The sequence below is a fragment of the Pyxicephalus adspersus genome, chromosome 2, assembly GCF_032062135.1.
Source record: "Pyxicephalus adspersus chromosome 2, UCB_Pads_2.0, whole genome shotgun sequence".
NCBI classification, from domain to species: Eukaryota; Metazoa; Chordata; class Amphibia; order Anura; family Pyxicephalidae; genus Pyxicephalus; species Pyxicephalus adspersus.
Genome location: NC_092859.1, coordinates 73,237,940 through 73,250,239, shown reverse-complemented (window position 1 = coordinate 73,250,239; position 12,300 = coordinate 73,237,940).

Below are 12,300 nucleotides of genomic sequence, written 5' to 3'. Positions count from 1 at the left end.
CTCCTATTAATGTGAGGTAATATGGGGGCACAGAAAGGTGTTATGTACAGGAACCTGGCAGGTGAAGGAGTGCACTGCCTTTGTTGCAGTGTGATGTGGGGGACACAGATGGTGTTGTGCTGTTTTTATTGGAGGATGATATTGGGGTACAAGAAGGGAGAAAGTGCAGCTCCATGAATGCTAGGTGATATGGGTTTTAGGAATGCACAGGCAGATGATGGGGTGTGCAGATATAATTGTGGGGTGATTTTGTAATTTGGAAATAGGAACACAGATGTTGGGGTGCTCTTGTGTTATTGCAGCATGATATTGGGGTACAGTAAATGAACTGGTATTATTGCAGGTGATATGGAAGGATGGGGAAAAGTGAAGACAGGTGTTTTGTATACTGATTTTATTGCAGGATAATATGAAGATCAACACGGGTCAGTCAGGTAATGGGGTGCCCTGGTAATATTGCAGGGTGGCATGGGGTTCAGGAAGTGTGCAACAAGTGATGGGGTGCACTGATATTTTTGTGGGGTGGTATGTATTTCAGCAAGGGTGAGGCAGGTGATGGGGTGCTTTGTTATTTTTGCAGGGTGGTATGGAGTTCAGGAAGTGTAAGACAAGTGTAGGGGTGCACTGTTTTTTTGCAGGGTGGTAGGGGGTTGAGGAAGGGGGAGTCAGGTGATGGGTCCTCTGATATTATTGCAGGGTGGCATGGGGTTCAGGAAGTTTGAGACGGATGATGGGGTGCCCTAGTATTTTTGCAGGGTGGTATGGGTTCAAGAAGTGAGAGACAGGTGATAGGGTGCACTGGTGTTATTGCAGAGTGGTGTGGGGTTCAGCAAAAGTGAGATAATTGATGGGGTGCTCTGGTAATTTTGCAGGATGAAATGAGGGTGGAGGAAGTGTCGGATAGCGTGAACTGGTATTATTGCAGGTAATATGGAAGGATGGGGAAAAGTGAAGAAAGGTGTTTTGCATACAGATTTTTTTGCAGGATAATATGTAGTTCAATACGGGTGAGTCAGGTGATGGGGTGCCCTGGTATTATTGCAGGGTGGCATGGGGTTCAGGAAGTGTGCAACAAGTGATGGGGTGCACTGATATTATTGCAGAATGGTATGTGTTTCAGCAAGGGTGAGGCAGGTGATGGGGTGCTTTGGTATTATTGCAGGGTGACGTGATTCATTAAGGGTTAATTTCACAGGTATTTTTGCAGGGTGGTATGTGGTTCAGCAAGGGTGAGTTAGGTGACAGACTGCACTGGTATTATTGCAGGGTTACATGGGGTTCAGGAAGTGTGGGACGAGTGATGGGGTGCACTGGTATTACTGCAGGGTGGCATGGGTTTCACCAAGAGTTATACAGATAAGTTTTTTATACTGGTGTTATAGCAGGGTAATATGAGGTTCAGCAAGGGGGAGATAGGTGATGGGGTGCCTTCCTATTGTTGTGATGTGATATGGGGTACAGCAGGAGGTGAGACGTGATGGGATGCACTGTTTTGGTTGGAGTTAATCTGGGGGTTCAGGCGGGGGTGAGACAGATTGTGAGGTTCACTTCCATTGTGAGGTGATGCACCCTTGCTGAACCACATACCACCCTGCAGTAAGACCAGTGCACCCCATTACCTGTCTCACCCTTGCACACCCATATCACCCTGCAAGAATACCAGTAATACCCATCTATCACCTATCTATCCCTTGCTGAACCCCCTTCCTACCCTGAAATAACACTAGTATACAAAACACCTGTCTTCACTTTTCCCCATCCTCCCAAATCCCTTGTAGTAATTTCATTTCACCCCGTTATTTATCCCACCCTTGCCTAACCCCATACCCACCTGCAGTATTAGCAGTGTGAGACGAGTGATGGTATTATTGCAGGGTGGTATGGGGTTTAAACAAGCGTGAGACAGGTGATGGGGTGCCCTGGTATTTTTGCAGGGTGGTATGGGTTCAAAAAGTGTGGGACAGGTGATGGAGTGCACTGGTATTTTCGCAGGATGGTATAGGGTTCAGCATTGGTGAGACAGATATTAGGGTGCAGTGGTTTTATGACATAGGGGTATGGGTTTCAGCAAGGGGGAGATGGGTAATGGGCTGCACTGGTATTATTGCAGGGTGGTATGTGGTTCAGCAAGGTTGATTTAGGTCATTGGGTGCATTAGTATTATTGCAGGGTAGCATGGGGTTCAGGAAGTGTGAGATGAATGATGGGGTGCACTGGTATTATTGCAGGAGGGTATGGGGTTCAGCAAGGTTGAGCCAGGTGATGGGGTTTACTGGTATTACTGCAGGGTAATATGGGGTTCAGCAAGGGAGAAAAAGGTGATGGGGTGCTCTCCTATTGTGATGTGATATCGGGTACAGCAGGAGGTGACTGAGGTGATGGGATGCACTGCTATTGTTGTGAGTTGATCTGGGGTGGAGACGGGGGTGAGACAGATGATGAGGTGCACTCCTATTTTTGTGAGGTGATGCACCCTTGCTGAACCACATACCCCTCTGCAATAATTCCAGTGCACCCCATCACCTGTTTTAGCCTTGCTGAATCCTTTACCACCCTGCAATATTACCAGTGCACCCCATAACCTGTCTCCCCCTTGCTGAACCCATTACTACCTTGCAAAGAAAGCAGTGCACCTCATCACCTGTCTCACCCTTGCTTAACCGCATTCCTCCCTGCAATAGTACCAGTGCACGCCTTAACCTGTCTCACCATTCATAAACACCCATATCTTTTTCCAATAATTCCAGTGCACCCTTTCACCTTTCTCACCGTTACCTAACTTCATACCTACCTGCATTATTAGCAGTGTGAGAGGAGTGATGTGGTGAACTGGTATTATTGCACGGTGGCATAGGGTTTAGCAGGATTGAGACAGGTAATGGGGTGCCCTGGTATTTTCGCAGGATGGTATAGGGTTCAGCATGGGTGTGACTGGTAATGGGCTGCACTGGTATTATTGCAGGGTGGTATGTGGTTCAGCAAGGTTGAGTCAGGTGATGGGGTGCATTAGTATTATTGCAGGATAGCATGGGGTTCAGGAAGTGTGAGACGAATGATGAGGTGCACTGGTATTATTGCAGGGTGGCATGAGGTTGAGGAAGTGTGAGACAATTGATGGGTTGCACTGGTATTAGTGCAGGGGTGTATGGGGTTCAGCAAGGTTGAGACAGGTGATGGGGTGCACTGGTATGATTGCAGGTTGTCATGGGAATCAGGAAGTGTGAGACGAATGATGGGTTTCACTGGTATTTTTGAAGGGTGGTATGTGGTTCAGCAAGGGTGAGTCAGAAGATGGTGTGCACTGGTATTATTGCATGGGGTTCAGGAAGTGTGAGACAAGTGATGGGGTGCACTGGTATTAGTTTGGGCAGGGGGGTATGGTGTTCTGCAAGGGTGAGACAGGTGTTGGGGTGTACTGGTATTATTGCTGGGTGGTATGTGGTTTCAGCAAAGGTGAGTCAGAAGATGGGGTGCACTGGTATTATTGCACAGTGGCATGGGGTTCAGCAAGGTTGAGACAAGTGATGGGGTGCACTGGTATTACTGCAGGGTATTAGGGGTTCAGCAAGAGAGAAAAAGGTTATGGGGTGCTCTCCTATTGTGATGTGATATGGGGTACAGCAGGAGGTGAGACAGGTGATGGGATGCACTGCTATTTTTGTGAGGTGATGCACCCTTGCTGAACCACATACCCTCCTGCCATAATACCAGTGCATCCCATCACTTTTGTCACCCTTGCCGTACCCCATACCCCCCTGCAATAATTCCAGTGCACCCCAATATCTGTCTCACCCTTGCTGAACCCTGTGGCACCCTTCAAAAATACCAGTGCATCCAATCACCTGACTCACCCTCGTTGAACCCCATGCCACACTTTAATAATACCAGTGCACCCCATTCCTTGACACACTCTTGCTGAACCACATACCCCATCCTGCAATAATACCAGTGCACCTCACCACCAGTCTCACCCTTGCTTAACCGCATTCCACCCTGCAATGGTACCAGTGCATGCCTTAACCTGTCTCACCATTCATGAACACCCATATCTTTTTCCAATAATTCCAGTGCACCCCTTTACCTTTCTCGCTGTTGCCTAACCCCATACCTACCTGCATTAGCAGTGTGAGACGAGTGATGGGGTGAACTGGTAATATTACACGGTGGCATGGGGTTTAGCAGGATTGAGACAGGTCATGAGTGCCCTGGTATTTTTGCAGGGTGGTATGGTGGGTTCAAGAAGTGTGAGACAAGTGATGAGGTGCACTGGTATTTTCGCAGGGTGGTATGGGGTCCATTATGGGTGAGACAGGTGATGGGGTGCACTGATATTATTCCAAGGTTGCATGTGGTTCAGGAAGTGTGAGACAAGTGATGAGGTGCACTGGTATTTTCGCAGGGTGGTATGGGGTCCATTATGGGTGAGACAGGTGATGGGGTGCACTGATATTATTAAAGCGTGGCATGGGGTTCAACGAGGGTGAGTCAGGTGATTGGATGCACTGGTATTTTTGCAGGGTGCCACAGGGTTCAGCAAGGGTGAGACAGATGTTGGGGTGCACTTGTATAATTAAAGGGGGGCTTGGGGTTCAGGGGGTGTGAGATGAGTGGTGGGGTGCACTGGTATTACTGCAGGGGGGTATGGAGTTAAGCAAGGGTGATCTTCAATAATACCAGTGCACCCCATCACCTGACTCACCCTTGCTGAACCACATACCACCCTGCAGTTATTCCAGCAATACCCATCACCCATCTCTCCCTAGCTGAGCCCCATATTACCCTGCAATAATAACAATATACAAAACACCTGTTTTCACTTTTCCCCATCCTTCTATATTCTCTGCAATAATACCAGTTCACCTCATGCCACCCTGCAATAACACCAGTGCACCCCATCACCTGTCTCACCCATGCCTAACCCAATACCCACCTGCACAAATAGCAAATAGAAATAAATATTATTGCAGGGTGGTATGTGGTTCAGCAAGGGTTAGTCAGGTGATGGTGTGCACTGGTATTACTGCAGGGTGGTATGGGGTTAAGCACGAGTAAGACAGATGATGAGGTGAACTGGTATTTTTGCAGGGGATATGGAAGGATTGGGAAAAGCGATGACAGGTGTTTTTTTTATAGTGGTTTTATTTCAGGGAAATTTGGGGTTCAGCAAAGAAGAGAGGTGATAGGATGCCCTTCTATTGTTGTGATGTGATCTGATGGTACAGGAGGGGTGAGTCAGATGATGGGGTGCAATATTAATGTTGTGGGATGACATACCCGTGCTGAACCATATACCACCCTGCAATAATACCAGTGCACCCCGTCAGCTTTTTAACCCTTGCCGAACCCCATACCACCCCGCACTAATACCAGTGCACCCCATCACCTGTCTCAGCCTTGCCTAAACCTATACCCACCTGCAGTAATAGCAGTGTGACACAAGTGATGGAGTGCACTGCTAATATTGCATGGTTGAGATAGGTGATAGGGTGCATTGTTATTATTGCAGGGTGGCATGGGGTTCAGGAAGTGTGATCTGAAATAATACCTGTGCACCACATCACCTGCCTCTCCCTTGCCTAACCCCATACCAACCTGCAGATATAGTAAATAAAAATCAATATTATTGCAGGGTGTTATGTGGTTCAGCAAGGGTAAGTCAGATGATGGGTGGACTGGTTTTATTGCATAGTGTTATGTGGATCAAGAAGGGTGAGTCAGGTGATGGGATGCACTGGTGTTATTGCAGGGTGGCATGGGGTTCAGGAAGCGTGAGACAAGTGATGGGGTACACTGGTATTACTGCAGGGGGGTATGGGGTTATTGAAGGGTGAGACAGGTGTTGGGGTGCACTGGTATTATTGCACGGTGGCATGTAGTTCAGGAAGTGTCAGACAAGTGATGGGGTGCACTGGTATTACTGCAGGGTAATATGGGGTTCAGCAAGAGTTATACAGGTAATGGGGTCAACTGGTATTTTTACAGGTGATATGAAAGGATGTGGAAAAGTGATGACAGGTTTTTTTTATACTGGTGTTATTGCAAGGTATTATGGGGTTCAGCAAGGGAGAAATAGGTGATGGGATGCTCTTCTATTGTTGTGATGTGATCTGGGGATACAACAGGGGTTAAACAGAATATGGTGTGCACTCCTATTGTTGTGAGGTGACATACCCTTACTAAACCACATACCACCCTGCAATAAGACCAGTGCACCCCATCAGCTGTCTCACCTTTACCACACTTCATTCCACCCTGCAAAAAAACGAGCACCCCATCACCTGTCTCACACTTCCTGAACCCCATACCACCCTGTAGTAAGAACAGTGCACCCCATCATCTGTATCAACCTTGCTGAACCCTTTTTCCTCACTGCAATAATACCAGTGCACCCAATCACCTTTCTCTCCCTTGCTGAACCCAATATCACCCTGCAATAACACCAGTATACAAAACACCTGTCCCATCCTTCTATATCCCTTGTAATAATTCCAATTCACCCCATTACTTGTCTCACCCTTGCCTAACCCCATAACCATCTGCAGTAATAGCATTGTGAGACGAGTGATGGGGTGCATTAGTATTATCGCAGGGTGGTATGGGGGTTAAGCAAGTGTGAGACAGGTGATGGAGTAACCCTGGTATTTTTGAAGGATGGTATAGGTTCAAGAAGTGTAAGACAGGTTATGGGGTGCACTTGTAAGTTCGCAGGGTGGTATGGGGTTCAGCATGGGTGGGACAGGTGATAGGGTGCACTGGCATTATTGCAGGGTGGTATGTGGTTCAGCAAAAGTGAGTCAGGTCATGGGGTGCATTGGTATTATTGTAAGGTAACATGGGGTTCAGGAAATGTGAGACGAATGATGGGGTGCACTGGAATTTATGTAGGGTGGTATGGGGTTCAGGAAATATGAGACATGAGATGGGGTGTACTGGTTATTTTGCAGGGTGTTATGTGGTTCAGGACGTGTGAGTCAAATGGGGGGGTTCAGCAAGAGTGATACAGATAAAGAGGTCAACTGGTATTTTTTCAGGGGATATGGAAGGATGGGGAAACGTGATGACAGGTGTTTTTTATACTGGTGTTATTGCAGGGTAATATGAGGTTCAGCAAGGGAGATATAGGTGATTGGGTGCCCTCCTATTGTGATGTGATGTGGGCTACAGCAGGAGGTGAGACAGGTGTTGGGAAGCACTGCTATTGTTGTGAGTGGATCTGGGGGTGGCGACGGGGGTGAGACAGATGATGGGGTGCACTCCAATAGTTGTGATATGATGCACCCTTGCTGAACCACATACCATTCTGCAATAATACCAGTACACCCAATCATCTGTCTCAGCCTTGTTGAACCCTTAACCACCCTGCAATAATGCCAGTAAACCCTTTACTTGTCACCCCCTTGCAGAACCCTTTACCACCTTGCAAAAATACCAGTGCACCCCATCACATGTCTGCAAAAATTCAGGTGCAGCCCCTCTCCTATCTCACCCATGCCTAACCCCATACCCACCTGCAGAAATAGCAAATAGAAATAAATATTATTGCAGGGTGGTATGTGGTTCAGTAGGGGTGAGGTCAGGTAATGGGGTGCACTGGTAATATGGCAGGGTGCCATAGGGTTCAGCAAAAGTAAAACAGATAATAGGGTAAACTGGTATTTTTTCAGAGGATATGAAAGGATGGGGAAAAGTGATCACAGGTGTTTCTTTTATACTGGTTTTATTTCAGGGTATTATGGGGTTCAGCAAGGGAGAGATAGGTGATAGGATGCCCACCTATAGTTGTGATGTTATCTGAGGGTACAGCAGGGGTGGTTAAGATGATGGGGTCCACTCCTATTGTTGTGAGATGATTTATCCAAGCTGAACCATATACCACCCTGCAAAAACACCAGTGCACCCCATCACCTGTCTCACCTTTGCCTAACCCCTTACCACCCTGAAGTATTAGCAGTGTGGGACGAGTGAGGGAGTGCACTGGTATTATTGCAAAGGTTCAGCAAGGGTGAGATAGGTCATGAGTTGCATTGTTATTATTGCAGGGTGGCATGGGGTTCAGAAAGTGTGATCTGCAATTATTCCAGTGCACCCCATCACCTGTCTCACCCTTGCCTAACCCCATACCCACCTGCAGAAATAGCAAATAGAAATAAATATTATTGCAGGGTGTTATGTGGTTCAGGAAGCGTGTGACAAGTGATGGGGTGCACTGGTATTACTGTAGGGTGGTATGGGGTTCAGCAAGAGTGATACAGATAAAGAGGTCAACTGGTATTTTAGCGAGGGATATGGAAGAATGGGGAAATGTGATGACAGGTGTTTTTTATACTGGAGTTATTGCAGGGTAATATGGGGTTCAGCAAGGGAGAGATAGGTGATGGGGTGGCCTCCAATTGTTGTGATGTGATATGTGGTAAAGCAGGAGGTGAGACAGGTAATGGGATGCATTGCTATTGTGAGTTTATCTGGGGGTGAAGGCGGAGGTGAGATAGATGATGGGGTGCACTCCAATTGTTGTGAAGTGATGCACCCTTGCTGAACCACATACCACCCTGCAATAATACCAGTGCACCCCATCATCTGTCTCACCCTTTCTGAACACCCAAATCACCTTGCAAGAATACCACCTATCTCTCCCTTGCTGAACCCCATATAACCCTGCTATAACAACAGTATACAAAACACCTGTCTTCACTTTTCGCCATTCTTCCATTTCCCTTGCAATGATTCCAGTTCAGAGTGTCTCACTCTTGCTGAACCCCATACCAGCCTGCAATAATACCAGTGCACCCCATCACCTGTCTCACTGCCTAACCTCATATGCACGTTCAGAAGTAACAGTGTGAGACGAGTGATGGTATGGTATTACTGCAGGGTGGTATGGGTTTAAAAAGTGTGAGATCATTGATGTGGTGCATTGGTAACATTGCAGGATGAAATGAGGGTGAAGGAAGTGTCAAACAGGTAATAGAGTGAACAGGTATTTCTAGAGCGGATATGAAAGGAGAGTGAAAAAAATGACGGGTGTTTGTATACTGGTGTTATTGCAGGTCAATATGGGGTTCAGCAAGGGAGAGATTGGTGATGGAGTGCACTCCTATTGTTGTGATATGGGGTACAGGAGCGTATGAGAGGTGATGGGTGCTCATCATTGTTGTGAGGTGATTTGGAGGTACAGGAGAGGATGAGACATGTGATGGCGTGCACTTCTGTTGCTGTGATGTGATATGCAGGTACAGGAGGGGGTGAGATAGGTGATGGGGTGCACTGCAGTGTTCTCCCCAGAAATTGTTTTCTACCAAACCCCTATACATTGTTTAAACTTTCTAAAGCTTGTTAGAATGCACAATTTTTCCATTTTTTTGTAATATGCCCCAACAGTCCAGTGCTGTGTATTTGAATCCAACCGCCTGGTGTTCCATGTATTAATTGTGAAATCCCTTTAGTAGTGTAATATAGGGAGGCCCGAAGCAGGGCACTAGGTGTAGAGCCGTCATGACAGGAGTGTGAAGGCAGCCCCCAGCAGGCGTGGTAAGGGTTAAGTGTAAGTGGAGGAGAGAAAGGTGGGAGTAGTTAGGGGCTGGGTCGGAAGTGAAGGGGGAGGAGAGTGGAGGGGTTAGGAAGGGGGTCCATGGGAAGCGAGATACAGTTTTTTGCCGTAAGAAGAATTTCCCACCCGCCCTGCCTTTTATTTAAGGCTAGGACATATGGGGGTTGGGGCTGGGAGGGTAAGAGTCCTATTGGTCAATTTTGGAATGGCAACCCAGTAATATGGTGCCCAATAATGTTGTTATGGTGGGGCTCCGAAGCGTTGCTGGGTGGCTAGGGGCCAGTGTGGTACAAAATGGTGAATTACATTTGATGGAGCGGACTTTCCTAGACCTTCAGCCTTGTGGTTAAAACTGGAGTTAATTTTGGAAAGTGTTTAAATAAGGTGTACAGTTATTTATAAGTATTAAGGAAAGTTTTATATGTTAGCAAATCTGAAAATGTTAGTGGTATGTTAATATTTTGATAATGTTTGTTCATTTATTTGTATTTTCATGCTAATATATGTTATTTAAATAAATGTATTTTATTGTTATTTATGGTTTAATAAAGATGTTTATGTTTGTTAAATAAACGGCTGCTTGTCAGCCATTTTAATCCCAAGCAGGTGTCTGTGTGTTTTTAAGGAGAGGGGAGGGGGGGATGGCTGGTGAGTAATGGGGGCTGGGGGGGAGGAGTAAGTTTGGGGGGAAGAGTTTTAAGATGCTGGAAAAGTTTTAAGTGTGGGGAAAGTTTTAAAGGGGAGGGGGCAAAGATCTGAGCTACCCTGGTCATGTCAACAATGTGGTATAACAAATTAGGCTTAGTTCACATTAGTAGTAAATCATTTACCCCTCCTGAGTGACTACTTGGCAATTGCTAGGTCGAGGTGCATGCGCCGACGTCAATGGCAGTGAGCTGCTAGACGGCTCAGCTCCCTCAAGGCTCTACATCCAGCTCCCGCATGCACAGACCCAGCGGCTTTTCAGTATTGCTCAAGTGGGGAGAGAGACTCAGCAGCAGCGGTTGCAGCAGTAATAGCAACCTGTTCCTCCGCCCTGCTATGGTGGGAAGGAGTGCAGGAAGAACCGGGTCTCCCAACAGCAGGCTTCTCAGGAACATGCTATAATGGCGGAACGCCTGGCTCTGTCTCACACAATGCGATCACCGCAAATGGAACTATCAGGAGTGCAGAAGGTTGGCCATGGTATGAAAAGGGGCACGGATGCAGGAGAATTGAAGGGGACAGCTCCACCTTTGTCCCTAGAGACTTCATTGGAGGGCTCAGACTCTCTGGGCTTATCCCAGAGGGAGGCTATTTCCCAGGGTCAATCAATATTACACAGCCCTGCTCCTTCCTCTATGAGCAATAGAGATTCTATGTTGTCTGCTGATTACAACCCCATAGAGGAAAGGCCAGCTGTAAGATCTCAGGAGAGTTCTCTTTTTATAACTTTGACCCCACTATCTGAAAGTGAATCAAGATTTTTTGCACACTTAGCAGTGCTTTTACACACTGAATTGGCAAAAACATCTACATCTATTACTGCTTATTTCAGAAATGGCATGCAGGGGATTGGAAGTGGAATAGATGCCATGGAGCAACTCCTTGATAATACTACCGTTAAAGTCTCTCATAATGTAAAGCAGATAACTATATTGGAAGCCAAAATAGAAGAGCTACAGTACAAAATTGATGATTTAGAAAATCGTTCTAGACGAGCCATTTTTTGCATCAGAGGCTTGCCAGAGTCATTAAAAGATATATCAGCTGTGGTTAAGCAATTTATAAAGGGAAAATTGCTTGACATTTCTGAAGTCCTCCTTGAGACTGACAGAGTATATAGAGCATTGAGGAAACCTAAATAGGATGGCCCCCTAGGGACATATTAGTAAAGCTTCACTACCACTCCACAAAATAAATGTTAATGCAGGCTTTAAGAGGACTTGATTCAGTGATGATGGAAGGAGTTCCAGTTCAAACTTATTCTGATATTTCACTTTTTAGTATACAACGCAGGAAAGTTCTGAAACCTCTACTCAAGGTACTTAATGCCCTAAAGATGAAGTATCATTGGGCCTATCCATTTCGCCTTGTTTTTCAACATCAAGGAGACATTTTCTTTTATTTTCTATGGAACAGTTATTACAAAAGCTTGATACATTATTCTCTTTACCTGCTCAACCACACTCAGTGAAAGCAGATCAAGTCTACTTATATTGGCTATGGCAAAAGGTTGGCCAAAGTTATAAAAAAAGGACTAAAATCTTTTGAAAAATGGTGAACCAATGAAGATATGGTGAACCAAGATTTAAATTGAGTGTCAATTGATTTTCTGAAATGTTAGAGGAAATGGGGTGTGAATAATATTTTGTATAAACTATAAGTAAGAAATGTTTATCAGTCAGCGTAACTAAAAGGTAACTTAAAGTGATATATCTGACTGATAACACTACTGGGTGCTGTCAAAACTAATTAGGTAATATGATTATATCTGAAGAAGGCCTGAAGAGCTGAGGGGGTAATACATGACCTCACTGTGGGGAGTATTACTGACAGGGAGTAACTTTTAGTGAGACACCTGTTGGTTTCCCCCTATTGTTATGGGACAAGGATATGCCCTTATGGATTGAGATACTTGGATGGGGGTCATACCCCCAGAGGTAAATAGGGAATTAGGGGGTTTTGTGGTCTTTGGTTCTATTGTGCCTGTTTTTTTAGACACCTAAATAAGAATAAGTTTACTTTTTTTAAACTGTTTTAAAGATGATTGA